The sequence below is a fragment of the Ambystoma mexicanum genome, chromosome 11 (assembly GCF_040938575.1).
Source record: "Ambystoma mexicanum isolate Mex_15411 chromosome 11, UKY_AmexF1_1, whole genome shotgun sequence".
In the NCBI taxonomy this organism is placed as follows: Eukaryota; Metazoa; Chordata; class Amphibia; order Caudata; family Ambystomatidae; genus Ambystoma; species Ambystoma mexicanum.
In genome coordinates this window covers 385,141,880-385,163,908 of record NC_090934.1, presented here as the reverse complement: position 1 = coordinate 385,163,908, position 22,029 = coordinate 385,141,880, and the positions used below count along the sequence as shown (strand labels likewise).

Sequence of the window (22,029 nt, the reverse complement as noted above, 5' to 3'; positions counted from 1 at the left end):
TACGATTATCCACAAATACAGAATCAATAACCATGGCACTATAAAATGCAAAATATTTTGACACATTTTATATTCTTCTTTCTTAGTTTTACATTCAATTATGTCTGAACCCAAGTAGCATGTAATTGCCTTTGCCTTTTGCCCAGTAACCACATCATTGCCAGTTTCCAGCATATTTCATATTTACTTAGGACATTATTGCCAGTTTAAATTATGCGTTGTTGACACATTGTGGGTGGTTTCCAATATTCCCAGTTAGTACATGATAGTGTGTGGACTTAACTGTTGTGTGCAGTGCTTAAATCTCTTCGCTACTAATGCTAGAATTAAAGGAGGCCAATTCTTCCCTCGTTACCGGAGGGCTTACAGGGACTGCAAAAACACACCTTGTATTGGACACCAAGGTAAACATGTAGTCTCCCATATAGTGTATGCTGTTGGCTGGCAGGATGTTTGGATTAAAATTATGTGCCAAAACTGAGCTACCCCATGCAGCAAGCCAATCACAAGCATGTCTGGGCATGGCTGTTGACAGCAATAATTTTTGGGGGAAACTATTTTGTCACATATGCTGATATTCATGGTGGTGCAGTGGCCAGATGTGCGTAGGTTACAGTGATTACATTTTGTCTTTATCCTGCCAGTGTAATAATAAGATTTGCACAGGTGAAACCAATACACGATGACCAGCTATGCCATTAGTAAAAAAAAGCCAGAGCTGGCGGTTCCAGCTTCCCATATCTCGCACCCACTCACTGGAACGCCCTACCTCCTATAATCCGAGGTGAGGCTTCCCTTTGCACCTTCCGCAAATCCATAAAAACCATCTTATTCACATAAGATTCCTCGCACCAGTTGAATACATCTCCTATGTTCCAGTGCATAAACTGTGTTTAATGACCAACTGTACCAACCAAAACAACAGCTCTATGCCTGTTGAATACATAATGTACTGATGAATGCCTCTTTGCCTGTAACTAAGCTCTTGCAAGTAACAGCGCCTCAATGCCCATGGGTTACTTGCACGCTATATAAATTGAAATAAATAAATTTAGCACTATTAACTCCAACACAGATCCGCAATGGTGTCATGAATTTCATCATAGCCCACTTGCCAGAGCCCAATCTCCACCCAAGATTCCCACAATGTCCTCTTTTCGGAAATGCATGGGGTTCCCTGTTTTCCTTGCTGGCTTCGACACCCTAGGCCCAAATCTGTAGGTTGCTCACATGAACAAAATGTGCTGTGCCGAAAGGCTTGGGGTTACCAGTGGGTTACCCTTTTCCTTTTGCGCCCCAGGTAGGTGCACCCACACATGTGCGGTACCGTTTTCATCAGGACACGTGTGGGGACGCGGGAACGTAGGCCATGTGGTGTTGTTGGTGGTGTGTTTCGGTGGGTGGCCAGAGCGAGATGTCTGAGATGTGTCTTTATTTCCAGCCAATTCCAGAGACATTTCCCTCTGTCCACTCACCGAAACACGTCGACGACAACAGATATCATACCTTCTCGTGTTCCCACATGTGTCCCGACAAAAAACGGTACCTCACATGTGTGGGTGCACCTACCGGGGGGCAAAAGGAAAAGGGTAACCAACTGGTAACCCCAAGCCTTTCAGCACAGCACAAGAGGACAACCGTGGGAATGCACAGAGGTCTGACTTGCGCGAAGCGGCCCAGAATTTATTACCCAGAACCCCCGGCAAAGATCCACGAGGACGGTTGGCGGTGATATCCCTGGCCTTGGACATCCATGTACCATGTGGGTGTTACGGTCCCCTAAGCACAGCGGCAGCTCCAGGGAGCCCCGGCAGGAACCCCATTCCTCCCCGGAGGTGACCTCTGTAACGTAGCACAGCCAGAGGTAGAGCCTGGGCTTGCAGATGGACAACCCACATGGGAGGGATCCGCTTCCAGGGAAACACCAATGTTCTGCTGACATGGGGGCAATTTGTGGCCTGCCCCTGCAATTGTGTCCCAGCCCACCAAAATATCTGCCCAGACGGCCCATTCCCACCCACACCACCAACAATCCAGCCTCAGTCTCACCCACCCCACTGACAGTGGGCTCTAACCATAGAATATAAAAAACAGTACTTGCATAATGTAGCAGCTGCTCCCGTAGAAAAAGCTGTAAACAAAACAAAAAACATGTGTTACCTACGGTCACACCAGCAAAACCGAATCAATGCTTTTCAAGCATGCCCCCCCCTTGCAAGCCATCCCTGGTGGCCTACTGAACCTAACCCTCCCCAGTGAAAACCCATTTGCCCTTTCCTACAGGCAGATATCTGCCCCCAGGGAGGGCTACATAAGGTGCTCCCCTCCACTTGGGGTGGGGGGGGGAGGCCACCCCAAAACGTCGGACAGGCCCCCCAACGGATGGGGAAGTATGGTTTGGGCACCCTGGGGGCAGATTGGCACACCATGCCCATCTGCGCCAAGGGAAGTTTGGTAAACAAAGAAACACATTGAAAATGGTATGCTGCACTTTAGGGGGGGCTGAGGGGCACCCTAAACTGCCGGAAAATTTTGAAATGTAATGGGGGGTGCACCTCTCCACCCCCACCCCAATTGGAGGGGCGGTGCATCTCATGTAGCCCTCCCTGGGGGCAGATAAGGGGGGGGGCTGTCCTTCACTCCTCCCTGGGGTCAGGTGTCCCTTCCTAGGAGCAGATATCTGCCCCCAGGGAGGGCTACATGACTTGGCCCCCACTCCATTGTGGGTGGGGGACAATGGGGGTCACCACCCCGTCCCATTAGAAAATTCCCCGTCGGTTTGGGGTACCCCAGAGCCCCCCCTAAAATGTGGACTACCATTTTCACTTTTTTCCTTTGGTAACCCAACTCCCCTTGGTGCAGAGGGGCACATTGGTGTGCCAATATGGTCCAAGGGTGCCCAAACCTTACTGCCCCACCTACTGGGGGGGCCTGTCCCACAATTTTTGGTGGCCCTCCCCCCTCCCCACTCACCCCAAATGGGTGGTGGGGGCACTTCATGCAGGCCTCCCTAGGCCTCCTACAAACAGCTGCATGAGGTACACCCCCCGTCAATTTGGGGTGGGGGGAGAGGGCCACCAAAAATGTGTGGGACATGCCCCCCCAGTGGGTGGGGCAGTAAGGTTTGGGCACCCTGGGGCCAGATTGGCACACCAATGTGTCTCTCTGTGCCAAGGCAAGTTTGGTAAACAAAATGGAAAATGGTACACTACACTTTAGGGCGGGCTGAGGGGCACCCTAAACCGCCATGTAATTTTCTAATGTAATGGGGGGTGACATCTCATTCAGCCCTCCCTGGGGGCAGATGCCCCTTCCTAGGAGCGGATATCTGCCCCCATGGAGGGCTACAAGGGGTGTCCCCCCTTTCCAATTGGTGTGGGAGGGCCACCACCCTTTCAGGGGGGCAAAAAAAATCCCTGGTGTCTAGGGCCCCCCCACACCCATCTCCCATCCCCGTTGCATTTCCTTTTTTATTGTTTTATTTTTTGCCCCCTTCCCTGGGGTCTGCACATATGTACCCCCATGCTTTGGGGGGGGAGAGGGCTGCTTACTGTAAGCAGCCCCCACCCCCCCCGCATTCAAAGACATCCCTGGTGTCTAGTCGGCATTACTGGGCGTGGATCGAGCGCTCTGTGCCCGATCCACGCCCAGCAATGCTTTCACAAAAGGTGTCATTGGAAAGGGGAGAAGCTCCCCTTTCCGACGACACCTCCCTCACTCTCCGGCTTGAAAAACAGCTGGAGATCAAGGGGGAGAAAGGTGGAGACTCACCTTTCATTTTTACGCATGCTGACGTGAAATTGAAGGTAATTCAGCCCCCGGGCAGTGAGGGGGGACCTCTCCCTCACATAGCCCGGGAGTTGGATTACTGTTTTGAGCAAAGCAGGGATCGCTCAAAACGGAATGTCACAAAGTACGAGCTATCTCGTCCTTGGCACCCTGGAGGGAATTCTAAGGACGAGATACCTCGTCCTTGGCACTTAAGGGGTTAAGGAAATAAAACATAAACAACCAAACTCCGGCCAAATATTAAACATAAAACTCATTAAAAACACACCACTGTTCATTATAAGCTTCATCTCTATGCAATTTGTCAAATTTGATCTTCTCAAAACACGAAAGGAGCTGCACATGTACTAGCCATTCTTCAACGCATGGCTTTTTCCTTGTTTTCCAGACACGCAAAACATTTTTTGCTGCAACCAGAAGAACTTTAGTGACCCAACACAACGTCACACAATCCAAATGTCAAACACAGTTTGGGGATTTCAAAAGTACAGCTAAAGGTGTTCTTGAAAAAGCAATATTCCACACCATGTCAACCCTATCTAGAACATCATTCTAATAGCCATTCACCTTTGTGCAATCCCACAACATATGTAACATAGTGCCCCTTTCCTTCAAACAACCTCAACACTTATCACTATCACTCAGGCCAAATCGATACATTCTATCTGGAGTCCAATAAAGACGTCCGAAAATTCTCAGCTGAATGTAGCATAAATTCAGGTCCACTTTCGCTTTTATTGGGACTCTCCATATGTTTTCCCATTCTTTCAAAGACAAATGTACTCCTAACTCATTAGACCATGCAAGTCTCAAATTATCCCAGGAATCGACTGAATGACACTCCACCGGAAAGAGTTTCAAAAAGCTCGACACTTTATGGGGAGCAGCCACAATAAAATCACATCTCTCGGGTCTTTGTATCAGAGGAGTGGTCATCATATTTCGTCTTTCAATTAACAATGTTCTTAACAAGTTATACCTTCTTTGTTCCCGCTTTTGTTGGCCATACTTCCTTTGTAGGTACTCAAAAGTTTGCATCCCCCCCACCATCATCACACCAAACATCTTCTAGCAACAATATGCCTCTGTTGATCCAACTCCTCCAACACAAAATTCCATTATCAATTTGTAAGCCTGGATTCTGCCAGATGGAGGCCTCCCCGTACATGTACAACCCTTGACCACTACTCAAAATTAATGAAGTGAGAGCATCCTTTGAAGATAATACTGTTTGTAAATTCACAACTTGTTTGGGTACCCTACCGAAAGAATACAGACTTTTAAGGAGAAACTGTCTCATTTTGTATTTTTCAATCCGAGCCCAAAGTGGAGTCCCCAACACATTTGTAGAAAAATAAAAAGCTGATTTTATTTATTTATTTTTTTGTCAAAAAACCTTTATAATAATTATCAAGAACAGGGTAACCAACCCCTCCATCTTGAACACTTCGAACCATAAGATAGCTTGGTATCTTAGGTCTTTTCCAAATACCCCACAGAACATTTTGAAAAACTCTTACTCAACCCAAAACCTTCTTGGTGAATCTTAATGAAAGTGACTGAATGATGTATAAGACTTTAGGCAAGAGAACCATTTTGATGGCATTAATCTTAGCCCAAATAGATAATGAAAGCCTTCCCCATTTACGAATATTCTGCCAAAGAGCAATTATGATTCTATCCAGATTAAACCCAGCCATGCCTTTTTAGTCTCTAGTGAGATATACCCCCAAATATTAAACACATTCATTTTCCCATTTGCAGTTCCAGTCCATCAACTGGTTACATACAGGGGCATTCCGTACTGGAAATGCTACTGGTTTTTCCCAGTTTATTTTGTAACCTGAGAGTCTACCGACCTCCTCAATCATATTTCTCAAACTAGTACCCCCCTCCTCAGGGTTGCCAAGAACAATTGTAACATCATCTGCATAGGCTAGCGTTTTAATTTCGAGCTCCCCCAATCTATACCCCGAAAGACACAGAGCATGCCGAATAGAAATTAAAAAAGGCTCCAAAGCCAAATTAAAAATATAAGATGACAAAGGACACCCTTGATGTGTGCCCTTAAAAAGCTTAAAAGAAGCTGACAAGACTCCATTTACCCAAACCCTCACACCGATAACCGACTGTAGTGCTCCAACTACATTAATGAATAAAGGGCCAAAACCCATCCTCAACAGAGTGAAATTTAAGAACCTACTTAAGTCTCATGTATCAAATTACTCATAAACCTATCCAACCTGATCATCCACATTTTAGTAAATACCTGAACATCAAAATTAAGAAGGGATATAGGGCGATCGTTACAATATTTGGTTGCATCTTTCCCCGCCTTAGGAATCAGTTACAATTACTTCCTTCATTGATGGGCATAATGAACCCTCCATAAGAAACCGGTTATAAAGAGCACACAGTTCTGGTGCTATCTGTTCACCAAAGGATTGATAAAATTCAGTCGGTAAGCCGTCAGGACCCAGCGATTTTCCAGACTTCAGATTAGATTCTGAATAGCCTGCAAAACCTCTTCAACTAATATTGGAGCATCTAAAAACTCTCTGGCTTTGCTAGACAAACAGGGGACATCAATCTTATCAAAGAACTCCCATCAGCTCACTTTCAAATGGAGTACGATCTTCAGCATACAATGTTTCATAGAAGGAGCTAAATTGTCTTTTTTTAAAAGTGGGACTACGCATGAGTTTTTCAGGTTAGTTTGGACAGTACATGTGCCGAAGGATGCATTGATTAACGAAGTGATGAAGGGAGCAAGTATACTCGCTGCTTCCTTTATGACAGTTGCTGGACAGGAGTCACCTTGGCAATTGGAAGGTTTCAGTGAGGCTATGATTTTTTGCACTTCTTGGGGAAATACTGGGTGAATTTGAAACGTTGAGCTGGTTTGGGAGTGGGGGGCTCTGATTCCAGGTATTCCCTTGAGGAGGCATGTTTTTTGGCAGTGATTTTTGTTTTGGGGCAGAGGGATTTTATTGGCTAGTGACTTGATTGCCCCTTAGGGCATGATTCCCTTCCCGCCCCCCTCAACCCCTAGGTAGGGCTGTGTGGGGTGGGCACAGAATCGCAAGTCTTTTTATGGTGAGAGGCGCCTCAGGGGTTTGGCCTAGCGCTTTTGACAGTTCCCTGAGTTCTGCAAACGTTGTCATACTTGACAAAAATATAGCCAGAAAATATTGTGTAGTCCATTGTGACTCAGAGACCTTATTATGAAGCCTTACTCAAAAATATGAAGCTGACACTTGAAGGTAGCAAGTCAATATATTATCACTTCTCTTCTCTACCAGCTTTGATCATCATTATGCCTGCTATAATGAGAGCCATGGTAACATAGTATATTTTCTTATATATGGAAAGCCTTATTGCATAAGCTAAAAACATAATTGGCATCTAACAAAGATTAAGTACAATTTATCATTTTTAACACACCCGCTTGAGCAATCATGGTGTTCATGTTATGTTGTCTGAGCTATGCTATGATATTGTCGCACTTCGAGGGTTCCACGATCAGTCTGAGGAATCACTTGGGTTAGATGCCGCTAAAGTAATTCAGACTTCCCTCCTGAGAGCACAGCTTGCAGGGAAAAGAAACACCTGTCAGGCCAAGGGCTCAGGCAAAAAGGCAGAACGCACAGCAGAGCTAGAGGGAAGAAAACAAACAAAGCAAATATTACATACCGTTTGTTGACAATTCCAGTCCCTCTACCCCCTCCGAGCCCCACAAGCTTACTTGTGTATCCCTTTCCTTTAGCGGAATACCTACTTGTGACAATACACAAGAATGGGAAGGTCAGAGGAAGTTTTCTTGCTTGAATGAAGGGGGACCATAGACTTCCCTCAATGATGTATTAGTGATGTCAACAGAAGAGTGTCCCCCAATCCGATGAGTGAAAACAAAATCAAATGTTCCAAAAGCAAGTAGGCAAAAGAAAACAGCAGAGCGTCCTAGTATCCAAGGAGTGAAGCCAAGTGTCTCAAGATCCAAGGGGGCGGAGTAAATGATAAGCACAGCAAAGCGTCCCAAAAAATCCCACAAGTGATGAACACAGCAAAGCGTCCCAAAAAATCCCACAAGCGATGAGCACAGCAAAGCGTCCCAACAATAATCAAGAAGTGAGGTTTCTCCGCTCGGGGAGCGGGTGGCCAAGAGTGATTTGAAGACTACGGGGTTGAAGGGAGGCGGAAACCAGACATGAGAAGCAGAATCCCAAAACAAGTCCGAGGTGTATTCCGTGGTCGAGCAGGGGAGTTGATCAAACGAAGGTCTAAAGCAGAACCAAGGAGACGATAACAAGGTCCAAGGTAAACATAGAATTCAGGAACCAGAAAGGCAAGGAATAGGGGAAAAGGAACTTATTCCAAGAGCGTAGCTCGCGTAACGCAATGGTTTAGGAGCACCGGCTTGCTGGGGGCGTGGCCAATTATAGGAAGTGAAATGTAATTGAGGCGTGGAACGCACGCAAAAAGAAAGTAAAAAACGTTCCAAAGGTTCCTTGCGGGCATCGTCCTCTTGGGAGATCTAGTTGATTACCGGCGGTGGCGTCGGCGTTGCCGCAAACGCCAAGTTAAACGCCACGGGCTTCTCCCCTGGGCATAAGGATAGCCTAAGAAACCGGGGGACGTGACAGATATGATCAGGAGTTGAGCGATATAATAAAGCATGCCGTCAGTCTAACATATGCAAAAAAAAGTTCAACCAGCACACTTGAAACTCATGATTTCCAGGCCTTGCTGTTCTGCATGCAAAGTGACCAAGGGGGCCTGTTGCTCTGACTTGCTATCGAATGCTCTTCCCAGCCCCCCACAATCTGGTGGTCTACTAGTGGCTGCCTGCTGCGGAATCCTCCTTTAGCCTTAGTCTGTTGTTATTTTTATATTAACACGTGTGACTTAGTCTACATGTACTTTGTGCGTCATTTCCTTGGCCTGGACATAACATCTACAGTCTGGACCTGCTCTTGAGCTTAGCTTTACATTGCACAGATGATTTACCTATGTGAAAACTCAAGTGACGGGCACTGTCTTTGCTTCTTGATTATTTCCATTAGAATGCATGGGCTTCCGCTTAACGACCATGCAAGGCGCTGTGTTCTTTTCTGGCATATTTCAAATGCCATTATATTGGATGCATTTTCTGAAGGGGTTTAGGCACGACAATTGCTTTGGACACTTTAACTGCATATCATGCTTCCTGTTCAAAGGTGCTTATCAGTGCAGAAGCATCTCTTGACCCTGTTACAAGCTCATCTACAACAGGAAGCTGTCACTTGTGGTTGGCTTATGTACACCTGCGTACTTCTATTTTGGTATGGTGTTCCCTGCCTTTGGCCTCTTATGTGTGCCAGGTGCGAAACCTAGCCGTTGAAGACAAGAAGCTGCTATCCTGTGGTTAGAAAGAGGAAATGATCGGTTATCAGACATTTGATCGAAATAAATTGGTCGACTGGACAAATGGTCGAACCAATTTGGTCGAATTTATTTATTCATTTCCAACCCACTTTTTTTCCCTAAAAAAAACCCTTTTTTTCCCCTAAACTACAACCTAAAAAAAAATTCGACCACTTGGTTTTCGACGAAATTACGTCGACCAAATGTCCTGTCGACGAATTTTTTCCGATGAAATGTCCAGACACCGAAATGATCAAACTGTGTTCATCGTATTTGTTTAGAGCCAAGGGACAGATTATGCACTTACTCTTTGCTGACTACGCTTCAGTGTGTGGTCAATGGAGTCGGCTCTTTAGAGCATGCGTGGATGCCTGTTCCTTGAAAACGGCTCCTGTATTAGAAGTGAACATGTGTTTAATGCTCTCCTCACACTTGTAGTCTCTTGCTTAAATTCGCCTGGTCTGAGCCAACTTGTCTTAATACGACATTAATCCATGACACTACGGCATCTTGAATTTTGGTGCACCGCTTTTGATCCTTGATGCAGTTGTCTGTAGGGGAGGTGGGAGATTCAAGTTCTCCTAGGATGGTAGAGTTCTCTGGTACTAGAGCTAGCTTTGTCTATCCTCTCGTTGTAGGTGTCATGTTTTGCTAGGAGAATTTCTTCTTTATAGTTGGCTGTAATTTTTAGCAGGGTATCTTTGTTAGCTGAGGAGGGAAGTGAACCAAGTGTTCAGGTGTGCTATGGGTTTGCTTTTGCGCATTTTTAAAGGTGCAATAGAGTAAGGCTGTTGTGATTGTCTTGTTATAGAGATCCACTAATTCTGCCGGATTGGAGGAAGGGAGGTAAAGGTTTAAACAGAGGTTGGAGGAATGGGTTAAGTTTATCTACCGTAATGTTTTTCTTATTCCTGGTCGGAATGGGTGGAGCAGTCGGATTCTCTCTGATGGGCAGTGTGCAATCTGGCACATTAAATGTCAGAAGGAAGTGGTCGGTCCAAGATTGCGGTTCGATAGAGGTTATATTAGTTGCACAGTTGAGGTCCGCTACCCAGTCTAGAATTCGTCCTTTTTCATGTGTGGGTAGGAGGGCTCGCTGAGTAAAGCCTAGTTCAGATAAGGAATTGTCCAGAATGAGTGCAGATTGGTCTGTGGGGTCATTGTATCCTAGGTTGAAGTCCCCTAGTATGAAGATTTACGAGGGGGGCTTTGTGTTAGTTGAGAGCAGGTTGTTAATTTCTTCTTCGAAGGAGCCTATGGGTCCAGGGAGTCTGTAGATCAAATGCATTGTTATGGTGCGTGAGGTAGTGAGGGGAAGTTTCACTGTAAGTAATTCACATGATGTAATGGGGTCATGTGGGACAATTCTGAGTCCTAGTGAGACTTTGGCGATAAAGGCAATGCTACCACCTCTCGAGGATTCTCTGTCCGATCTAAGGATCGTATAGTTGTCGGGTGTTGCGATAAGGAGGGACGGGCCTGCCATTGCATGTAACCAGATCTCGGCAATAGCAAGAAAGTCCATTTTATTTTCTATAATCAGGTCGCCAATTTCAGCTGCATCGGCTACAAGGGATCTGGCATTGATCAAAGCCCCATGGATGCAATAGGGCTCTTACTGTGGGCAGGTGGATCAGGAGTGCTTGATGTTGATATTGTTTGTTTTTTTTAAGCTCTTTATGATTTTTTAATGGGACTTTTTTTAGGCATTGTGGGGGGCTGTTTGTAGGTAAGGTGGTAGGAGGTTGTTTACCCAATCTGGTGCCAAGCCTGGCATTTCTTGCTGTGGTTGGGCATGGGCGTTTTGGGGTAGGTGATGTGTGGGGTGGTTCTGAGCTAGTATCAGGATTACTATGCCTAGTATCATGTATGAAACCGAACAACCCTTCATAGTCAGAGGGCTTTCATATCTAGTAGCTGTGGTGAGGCTGTAAAGGGAAGGATGGTATGCATTGGCTTCAGTGGTGGGAGGAATGGAGTAGGTTTGATTCTGCCAGTTAGTCATAGGTGGGAGTAAAATGGTAGATTTAACACAACAATCAGTATAACAGTGTTTGCACATGGTAAGGGAATCTCTGGGCTTATGGGGTTGTGGGTTGACGCTGGCAAAAAGCGATTTGGACTGGGTGATGATGGCACTTATAATGAGGGCAATAGTGTAAAGGCTAACCCAGGGTAAGACATTGCAGTATTTGGTAAGGGCATACATAGTTACAGGTCACAGTAAATGAGCGAATATTACAGGCATTAGTTACTGTTGATTACCAAGCAATTGTTACAAGTAGAGGTGGGCAGGCATAGTATGTAGAGGCATAGATGATACTGGCAGCTCAGGCTGATGGGAGTCCTATGGGGCACACATTTAAGCTAAGGTACAACCAGATATGAAATCAAATCAGTCAAGATGAAGTACATATGTCTTAGCAACAGTTGGTGGCAATTCGAGACAAATTAAGGTTATACATTTCTAGAGACATGTAATCCAGTGCGCAATTGCAGGTAGTTTGGAGTCCTATGGGGCATGTGTTCGCCTAAAGCTGCTACCTGAGATGTAAACGTAAAGGTCACTTTAGGGTGCACATAGTTTGGAGTACAAATAGCAAATTAACAGGTGAAGCTATGTTGTCATCCATAGTATACGGATGACAACATGTTATGACAACACGTTGTGTACAGTCAGAATTACATTAGGGCAGTTCAGGCATTTTGCAATATGTTGTAGTTTTCTAGTCATAGGGGGCACATGTATAAACTTGGAAGGTAATCAATGACCAAATTGTTATAGTCGCGGCTGGCACATGGAATGCTATGCAGCTGGCAGCAAAATGCAGCATTATAGATGCAATAGAACGGCACGCTGCTAGAGAGGTAAGGTAGTCAAGTAATCGTGCATTGTATGAGACATAGATATACAAAACGGTCTACAGCCGTAACAAGCTGACTACGTTCGGATGTATGCGTGGCAGTTGAATGCAGGCGAAGTAAATTGGCGGGGGTGGTGGGTAGGCATCAGGCACGATTAAGCCGATTGAACCTATGCATGTGGCGTGTGGTTGTATTTTGCGGGTCACATGGTAAACTTGGTGAGAGACTTGTGGTAGGGTCTGCCGTCTGGAATGTAGTGGACAGATTTTGTTGATACGAAGGGTGAATGAATTGGTATTAGTCATACCCTATGATTGGAATGGTTTCAGGGGTCGGTCTTTAGAGAAGATGCACGTGACGTAGCAGAGTTGCGCGTCCTATGGCCTTGTTTGGCCCGGACAGGCACAGACAGGCCTGTGCCTTTTAAGGATGCCTTCGAAGGAAAGCTGTCTCACGCCTTCCAGTGGAGGCAGGCCAAAGAAATGCAGGGCAGTATCCAATCAGGCGCATCGGCCTGTTGCTTGGCAACGAGAAAACAAAGACACGGCAGCCATTTTCTTGGCTACATGCGGTGTGCAATATGTTCCCAAAATAATCAATGCTCCACCAAAAGAAGCACAGGGATCAGCTGGGCAGTATATGCGTGTGGCGCATGGGGTCCACAGCCTGCAATTACCTTGAACGTGCAGAGGCAGGAGCACCATGAGGAGGATGCTTCTGTAGGCTCGAATGCCGGGGTGTTGCACTTCTACCGAAAGCAGCCGTCGGTTTCAGATGATGCAGGATGGGCTCCAGCCCTCCCCCCGAGAATCGACATAGCAGAGTGTGGAGTCGGACGGCCTGGCCTTCGAAGGAAAGCCGGCTCACGCCTTCCGGTGGAGGCAGGCCAAAGAAATGCAGGGGGGTATCCAATCGGGCGCATCGGCCTGTTGCTTGGCAACTGCCAAACAAAGACACGGCAGCCATTTTCTTGGCTACACGCCTGCGCACTATGTTTCCAAAGTAATCCAATGTGTGGCGCATGGGGTCCCCAGCCTGCAGTTACCTTGAATGGGCAGAGGCAGGAGCACCACGAGGAGGATGCTTTTGTAGGCCCCAATGCCGGGGTGTTGCACTTCTCCCAAAAGCAGCCGCCGGTTTCAGATGATGCAGGGTGAGCTCCAGTTTACGGCCTACTCTACACTACCTTCTCTACAATAATACTCCCTTCTCCCACACTACTAATACTGGTACCCTCCCCTCTCTCCACACGACTACTGCTACTCTCCCCTGTCCCCCACACTACCATGATGACTATCTGCTTACTCCATAATAATACTACTACTACTACTGCTGCTCACCCCTCTCTCCATACTATGACTAATACTCTTGACCCCTCTCCACATTTCAATGATTACCCTCCCCTCTCCTCACTGCTGCTACTCTCCCCTCTCTTCTATTCAAACACCTGGATTTAATTCTCACATCTGCTTCACCATCACTCGCTGCACTTCCTAAATACATTTGCCCCTCTTTCATGCACTCCCACACCGCAGTAACACTTGCACTCACTATCCGATGCCTCACCTGCTCCAGAGGTTTCCTTCACACTCCTTCTCGCTGCGCGTCCTCCTGCTGGTCCCTTGGTCCTTCACCACAACGTTCTCTGACCTTACCCAAACAACCCACACTTTCTGTCTCCAGCTGGTAATGTTTATCCCCTTTCCTAGCTCTGTATTGGTTCTCTATACCTGGTGCAATCTGGCCCTGTCCTCTGTGAGAAACCTGAAGGTGTCTCCCTAGCTAGTACCCAGGGATCTGTCATCCAGGTGGCCAGGACACAGTCATCGCTATTGGATCGAGTTCCTGGGGGTGGACCAGTGAGGAAGGATCACCTGGATGGGGGGGGTGGGGTCCTCAGGGAGTCGGACACTGACGGGTGAGATGCAGTATCCCTCCCCCCCCCCCCGCAACACTTCTTCCCCATCCTACCACATAGGACATTCGAAAATACTGCCCCCCCCCCCCTTTTTCCAGCATGAACAGTTTCACACAATGGACTAACACCAGAGCCGTTTACCTGACATGTCCCAATACAAGGGTCAGGCAATTGGCGAGAATCACACACCTAACGGCCCTTTCACTTCCCCACAGGGATTAAAGGTGGAGCAAGAGAACACAGTATGAGCATGGCAGAACGCACGACAAGACGGCTATCCAGATCCGGCAGTTCAAGAGAAGGAGAAAGACAGCGAATATCGAGAGGGTGACGAGGAGAGACACGACTTTGCCCTATTCGACAAAACCCACCAAACCCTCGGCAGAAGGAATCATAAGAGCGAGGACAATAACCCAAGTGTGCTGCAGCAGATGTCAAAGGTACACAGAGCGTATAGAAGCTGATAAGCCGGAGTGAGGAAGACTACTGCTTCTGTGGTACCAGCCTTGATTCCAGTAAAGAGGAAAGCCATGTGGTTCATCACATCCGGTGAGTCAAGAGGATAAGAATCGTGCAGTGGTAAATGAAAGTCGCAAAGTGAGAAAGTTCAAAGAACTATATAATTGTGAAGGGGAGAACTGATGCAGAAGGGGACCAGCACCACGCGGGCGCTGCTCTCGAGAAACTCTGATCGATCCACGAACTACAGATACCAGAAGGCCACAGGAGAGCCACCAAGATAGGTCAAAGTGGTCATATAGGAGGTCAAACAAAATCCCTGTACAGTCAAAAGCCTTTGACCTAAGAACTATAACGAAAGTAAGGGAAGTGAAGCCTGTAAACATTGAAAGTTAATGTGAATGTAAAGTTGGCAAGAGTGAACCCAGAAGAGGGATGCTGACAAGAAGGAGGCAAGTCTAAAGTCCCAAAAAACCGTGTGTTGACAAAAGTGAACCCGGCTGAGGGATGTCCACTGGTACTGTTTAAAAAGACATTGAGATTTGTGAAGGAAAAGCCATGCTGAACCTGGTGGAGGGAAGCTGAAAGTAAAGCGGGGTCAGCGCCCAAAAGAGGGGGACCCAGGGGTGAAGAATTCTCACCGTAAGTGAAATCACAAAAAAATACTTTCATTTTGTTGAAGGAACTTTTGTTTTGTTACTTGAACACGTCAGGCACTCGTAGGCAAGAGACTTACAAGAGAAACGACACTTGTCCATTGACGGTTCTGAAAGCTGCAAATGGCACTGTCGTCTTGTGCCTGGGAAGCTTGAGACTGTACTGTGCTCCAGGATTTCACTTTGCCCTGTGCTCTTTTTATAGGACTGCCTTATTTTCATTTGATGGTCGACACTTGCTCCCATTTTTGGTTTAAATTAGGCGTTTTTTCCAACCTGCATACAGTTTAATAAACACCCTTCAACTGTGATTACTTGTCTGTCTTTACTGTTACCACCATGAGTTCCTAACACTTCCCAACCCACAGAGTGTTACAAAGAGACACATCTTTATATGGCCCTTTAAGCCCTTCCCCTTTTCTCCACGTGATGCCACCATGGACCAGAAATGGAGATTGAACATTGTCCCTAGTCTGACCACCCTATGTTAAGTTTTTGGTTGGGCTGGTAGGTTTGCTCTCTGGTGGTCTAGGGGCACAGCACTATTCCTGTTCTGGGTGGGCTGTGATTGGCATGCTGTGTGCAGCATAGGGAGAAGCCTGTAAAAGCTCAGGCTCCTTGTCATCTACTGCCTTCTCTGCGCACATCAGGTACTCTGCCTATGCACGGTCTTTTGATTCCTTCAACACAGACTTGCTCCCTCTGGCGGGTTCTTCTGTCACCAGATTGTGGCACACTGATGTTTCTTGTTGTGGGCCCTCTTTCATCCTGAAAAGAGAGAACACTTGGCCGTCATTTTGGGTCACAAACATGAGGTGATGCACAAGAGGTACTGCTTGCCTGCTCCTTTGCACATTTGGAGTGGGGAGCAGGATTTGAGGCAGAATTTCCTACCTCCACCCTCCTCCTGGGTATGATGGACATGGTGTTTCTCCCTACAGGGTCTTGACCCCCCCCCATTGCTTGGAGGGTTCTGCACCTTCTCCTGACACGTTCAGGAGTCTGACCTTGTCACAATGTACACTTGCAACAAAGTGCCTCTTCATATTGCTAAATAGAAACGCATACATGTGATAGATGATGTTTAAATTCTTTCGAATCATGTAAGTTTGTTTCTATGCATAATTTGTGATCTCGTGACACTTTACACACGCCAAGCTTTTTATGCCATTAAAATAGCTTTGCACTTATCTGTTTCTCCATTTCTCACATTTTATATTACGATTTGCACTTTCTGTTTATAATATGTATTGACGCCTCCCCTTTGTTTTAAATGTACTCGTACTATTAAAAAGACTTCTATATATTTGGCCATTTCTCGCTTTGTGACCAAATGATTTCTGTCCTGCAGGAGTACAAGGATGAGTAGTGGCTAAACCGCCTATCTGGACCTCACACGTCTACAAAACAAGAGTAATTACAATCACATTGAGGAAATGGGCACAGTCAAGTGATATACCTCATTTGCCTTTTGTGGAAACGTGATCCGACGGCAGGCTATACTCTTAAGAGGGTTGTGGAAGTGAACCAGTAGCATCCCAAACGGCAAAGTACAACAGTCTACAATAAAGGAATGTCCAATCAAGCTTCTATAAAAAAGATATGTACTTTAAATAAGCACACCATATGCTCTAATAACTAAATAGAAAAACACTACAAAAAGCCACCCCTGTGGCAATAACGCAGAAAATGCAAAGGTGATCTAGCCAGTCTTTAGGCCCAAGCCAGGGGGGCATTTAGGATTCAATAATACTTTCTTGGTGATTCAATAGCATCAAACCAGGCTTCTTGACACTGTGCGAGCAATTCAAAGATCAGGAGAGAGCCAAAATAAGCACTAATGGGTCCTGGTGATCCGAATGTGTGGAACGGGTTTGAAACACTACTCAAAGTAGATCTGGCTCTCGGACTGCTGTGAGTCCCAAAACAGGCACCCGGGGACAAGGTAGGTCCTGGTTCTAGTCTCCCAAACATGGGGGGGAGGCTGGCAAACACCTACAGGGATCCTTCACCTTGATTGAGGACCTGGGTACTGGTGTCGCTGGCAATGAGGCAGGTCTTTCTCCAGCAGAAGTTCATACCCAATGTGCTCTGGGGATGTTTAGGGAGCTGAGCTTGCCTCTGCCTGGAACACCTGTCTACATCTCACAACGAGAGAACTTTGGAAAGGCCTGCACTCTCAAGAGCATCCAAAACAATTGTTCTTGAATTGTTGAAGTCCAGAGATGAAACAAAGAAGGAGTGGGAGACCCCCTCTTTTATAACCCAAAACCCACAGGTGATGGACTAAAGCCAGCCTGCTTTAAGGGTCCAATACCTGTCCTTGAGACACGTGGTCTTTACCTTCTGACATCAGTCCCGCAGTGCTTTGTCCTAAAGGAAATGGAGGAGACAGAAAGGAGAGAGAGAGAGAGAGAGAGAGGGAGAGGAACAAGATGGTGGGATCTTCCTCCAACTATGCTGAACTCTTTCTGTCTACACAAATTCCCCCCACCCCTTCCTTTGTACATAGGAGCGAAGGCCCTTTTGGTATGAAGAATCGTGGTGTGATAGTCATTAGGGATTGGTGTGCCATTTTAATTACTGTTGCCCAGGACAGCAGCTGCTTGTAGGCTGTCCTGCAGGAGAGAGGTGTTACCAGAACTCGCAAAAGATCAAAGAAGATGCACAGTCATTCAGTCTGCTTCCCTGCAGGCTGGCAGGGCCAGGCTGTCTGACTTGAATACACACAATCTCTCCACAGCTGGCCTAGGCTACACTGCTGACACATGTATGATAGCAATCTTATAGTCAATGTGAATTACTATACACCATACTCTAAACTCAGGTATGGCTTTATTTGTAAATATTAAGTTTCCACCAGAATAATCATTGCTCATGACTATTTGTTTTGGAAAAAGAGGTGCAGACTTCAAATGCAGCCTCTGCGTTGAAGTGACTTGGCTTTCCCAGCAGCTTTCAAATGGGCCTCTGTAACCTCTGGACCTGCTCTGTGCCACTGGAGAGAAGGCGCTGCAGATCACGATACCAACATAGCAGTGAACAGTTGTACATTATGCTTTTGGCATGAAGCTTGTGAAAGGTTATCTGATTAGCATGTCACCTGTTCTGCAATGGAATTACCAGCATCATTTTATTTATTATTTAAAAAAGCCAGGGCTTTGAGACACTTGCCAGATGGCGGTTCCTCACACGCATCTCATTACTTAATCCCAAATCTTAATTTAGGGACAAAATCTCCATACATAACTCAACAATCGCCCTCTTTCCAAGAGACATTGGCAATCCTGGAAGAAAATGATTGTTATCCCTCCCATCTTTCCTTCTATTTTATCGCATTCACCTTTCTCACATCCAACTCTTGGCTTCATCACCTCCAATAATTTGGCCTGGCAGACCCAAGATCGCTTCTCCTGGAAAACATGGAGCATATATAAAATCTCCTCCTTGGCTAACGCGCTAATAGGGAACACCCAAGCACGTCCTGGGTCCATCAAGGTCTATTAATATTGCTGCCTCCCATCTAGAGCATTCTCTGATTATATCCGACATCAAGCAGCAGTCGCGTATCTATACATAGACATTCATCCATTCTCTTCTCTCTTCTCTTGTGTACTCATCCCCTCTGATTGCTACCCCCATTGTTGTTGTTCTAGCCTCACAGTCCTGTCTCCAACATTCCCAATGCTACTCCCAGTTAGCTGTACTACAATACACATCCAATAAAACAAGGACTCTGTCCTGGCAGACGACTGCGGTGGTGATTACAATGGTTTAAAAGCTGATTAACTTAAAATAATAGAATTTTCTCACTCATTGAGTTAGCATTTATGTATTTTTATTCTCTTGTAGCAATATACTGTAAGGAACTCATGGTGGCAACAGACACAAGTGATCACAGTTCAAGGGTGTTTATTAAACTGTATAGGAAGGTTGGAAAAACACCTAATCTAAACCTAAATCTAAGATGGAAGCAAGCTATGACTATAACAATAAGACAGTCCTAGTGGCGTCTTGTGAAAATAAAAGGGCCTATACTAAAACACCTATTGCCAATCCTTATGCTAATTAAAAAAGAGTGTGGGATAATGTTCACAAGAAAGAAAATAAGTGTTCACAAATGATAACTCAGGATGTGGTAGCTGGGGTCTCCCTTCCCTGCGTTTTGAGCACGGGGCAAGGTAGGATTCCGGAGCAGAGCACACACTTGAGCTTTCCCAGCACAAGCCAACAGTTCTGCTCTCCACTATCAGAGCCTTCGGTGGTAAGTCTTTTTTCTACAAAAAGTCTCTTGCCCTCGAGGACCTGATATGTCTCAAAATAATAAACAAAGCGTTCCTTTCCATTTACTTGCTGGGTGATGACTTCTCACCCCTGGATCCCCCTCTTCCGGGCTCAGATCCGCAAAAAGTTCTTTGTGATATCGGGACCTTCAAAGTTTAAATCTCTTGATTCTGAGGGCCTGATAGATTCAAAATTACCAACCAAAGGTCCCTTCCGATTGCATTGAGAGTGATGATGTTTCACCCCTGGGTGCCCCTCTTCTGGGCTAAGACCCTTCTCAAATGTCTCAAATGTCTGCCTCCCATCAGGTTCACTATGGCTTGTATTCAAAAGATGGAAAACAAGAAAACCTTGGCTTGTCAGCCTACGGTGTGGGCTGCACACCTATCATCCACTTAGTGGTGTCTGACATTTGTGGTTGAAATTAATCATTTATTGACTAAGATTACCTTTTATGAGTGAATAAATCAACATTGGTGTTCAGCACTTGAATTTGTACTATTGTTCTTTACAACCACGAACGTCAGAAACCACTAAGTGGACAATAGGGTGTAGGCTGACCAGCCAAGGTTTTCTTGTTTCCCTTTTTTTCGAGTGCCCTTCACAGAGGCACCTTGTATTGGGTTTGCACCCCACTCAGATATAGAATTATCTTCCAATAACAAATATAGGAATGAACACAACAGATGTGCACGCTCACTGCTCTCAACTTGGTATTAAAAATACTTAATCTGTCATATCCACGTGTCATTTGGTGATGGTTTTTTCACCCCTGGGTCGCCCTCCTCCAGGCTGAGACCCTTCTCACCTATCGGCCTCCCTCCGTCGGGTTCACTACGGCTTCTCAACACAATCACTTCTGTGACATTCACCCATCTTAATGTTTTTTTAAACAGTTCATTGTGGACATCCCTCTGCCGGGTTCACTCTTGTCAACAAACTGTACATTGGGAGTTCAGGCTTAGCCCCTTTCCAGCAGCATCCCTCTGTCGGGTTCACTCTTGCCAACTTTGCTAATCACACAATTCTTTGAACAGTTATTCGATGCATGATTCACTTCCCTTAGCTTTACAATCGTCTGCCGGTCAAAGACTTTTGACTGTACAGAGGATTTTACTAGACCCCTGTATGACCACTTTGACCCCTTTTGTGCCTTTCCCAAGGTCTTCTGGTAACAGTAGTTTCAACAAAAGGGTAATCGCCCAAAGTTTCACGAGTGAGCACCCACGTGGTGCCTGACTCCTCTGTCATTGGTTTTCTCCTCTCGTATCAACAGTTCTTTGTACTTTCTTCAATTAGCCGCTTGCTACTTTTTTTCAACACGGTTTGGTTTCTTATCGGCTCTCCCATCGGCTCACCGGCTGTGATGAACTGCTTGGCTTTTCTTGTCTCTCGAGTCAAGGCCGGTACCATGGTGACAAGCGTCTCTCCCCAGCTTGGTTACCAGCGGAGGAGGACCCCGTATACTGGTGACATCTGCTGCAACACACGCTGGCTATCGTTCGCGGTCTTACGATTCCTTCCGTGGAGGTTTCACAGGCCTGGCTTGGAAAGGGCAAGGTTGTTTCTTTCCTTGTCATCCTCTCGATTCGCGCCGTCTTTCTCCTCCTCTTGAACTGCCGTACTGAGTTAGCTCTCTCGTCGTCCTGTCTGCCTTGCTCATATTGTGCTCTCGTGCTCCACCTTTTAAAGGGCCGTCAGGTGTGTGTGATTTTGGTCAATTGCCTGACCCTTGTGGTGGGACATGTCAGGTAAACGGCTCTGATGGTTGTCCGTCTTCTTTTGTGGTGTGCAAAAGTTTGTGTCGGAAAGGAGGGTGGGGGGAGTAGAGTGTATCCACCTGGATGACAGATCCCTGGGGACTAGTAAGTGAGACACCTTCAGGTTTCTCACACTACTAACTACTGTGACGAAAAAGTCCAAAGGAGTTATAATGGATATAGCTGTGACACATAGGACTGGGGAAGCCCCAGAGCTCCACCATAAAGTGAGGGGGACAAGAGAACGTCACAGTCAATCCTGGGAGCTTCAAAGCAGCTGTCTGAAGGAAACTAAGAGACCTGACAGGACCCCTGCCCTAAGCCTGGATTGCCAGGCCAGGTGAGCTACTTATAGTACCCCTATCAGGCCCTCAAGGGCCTTGACATTTGCCCCCAGACTCTCTTGGAGTCATTCCTGGCGCCTTTGGCGCCAGGCTCATGTGCTTAAGCAGTAATCTGGGCCCATAAGGGCATTGCGCAACAACATGGATGCTTCCACATGGCTCAGTTCCTGAACTGAGCTATGTGGTCTATCATTTTGGGTGTGGCAGGCCCAGAGACACCTGGGATGCCTGCATGCTATATAAGCCATGCCCGGACTCCAGTTCATGCTTTGCTTTACTTTGCAATCCAGCAACGTGACACTCATCGTGTTCAGCTGCATCTGCGAACCTCGGAAGAACAGTATCTGAAAAACAAAAGGACATCATGAAAAGCAGCAGCTTACCTGTGATTCCACCGCAAGCTGCCCTCCGCTCCTGCAACCATCATCCAAGGTACACCGAGCCGCCCGGATCGTCGAATCTGCAAAAGGAGAGAAAAGGACATTAGACATTTTTCAATTGTGCCGGCAGCTTACCTCACGAGTCGGCCATCGACTAGCATCGCCTTGGGA

The 22,029-nt window shown here is 46.4% G+C and overlaps 1 protein-coding gene across 1 annotated transcript in view; it reads left to right on the top strand.

Annotated features, from left to right (window-relative positions):
- Positions 1 to 22,029, top strand: part of AGBL2 (AGBL carboxypeptidase 2) — a 2,805,139-nt gene that overhangs the window by 53,956 nt on the left and 2,729,154 nt on the right. The gene's annotated exons all lie outside the window — the stretch shown is intronic.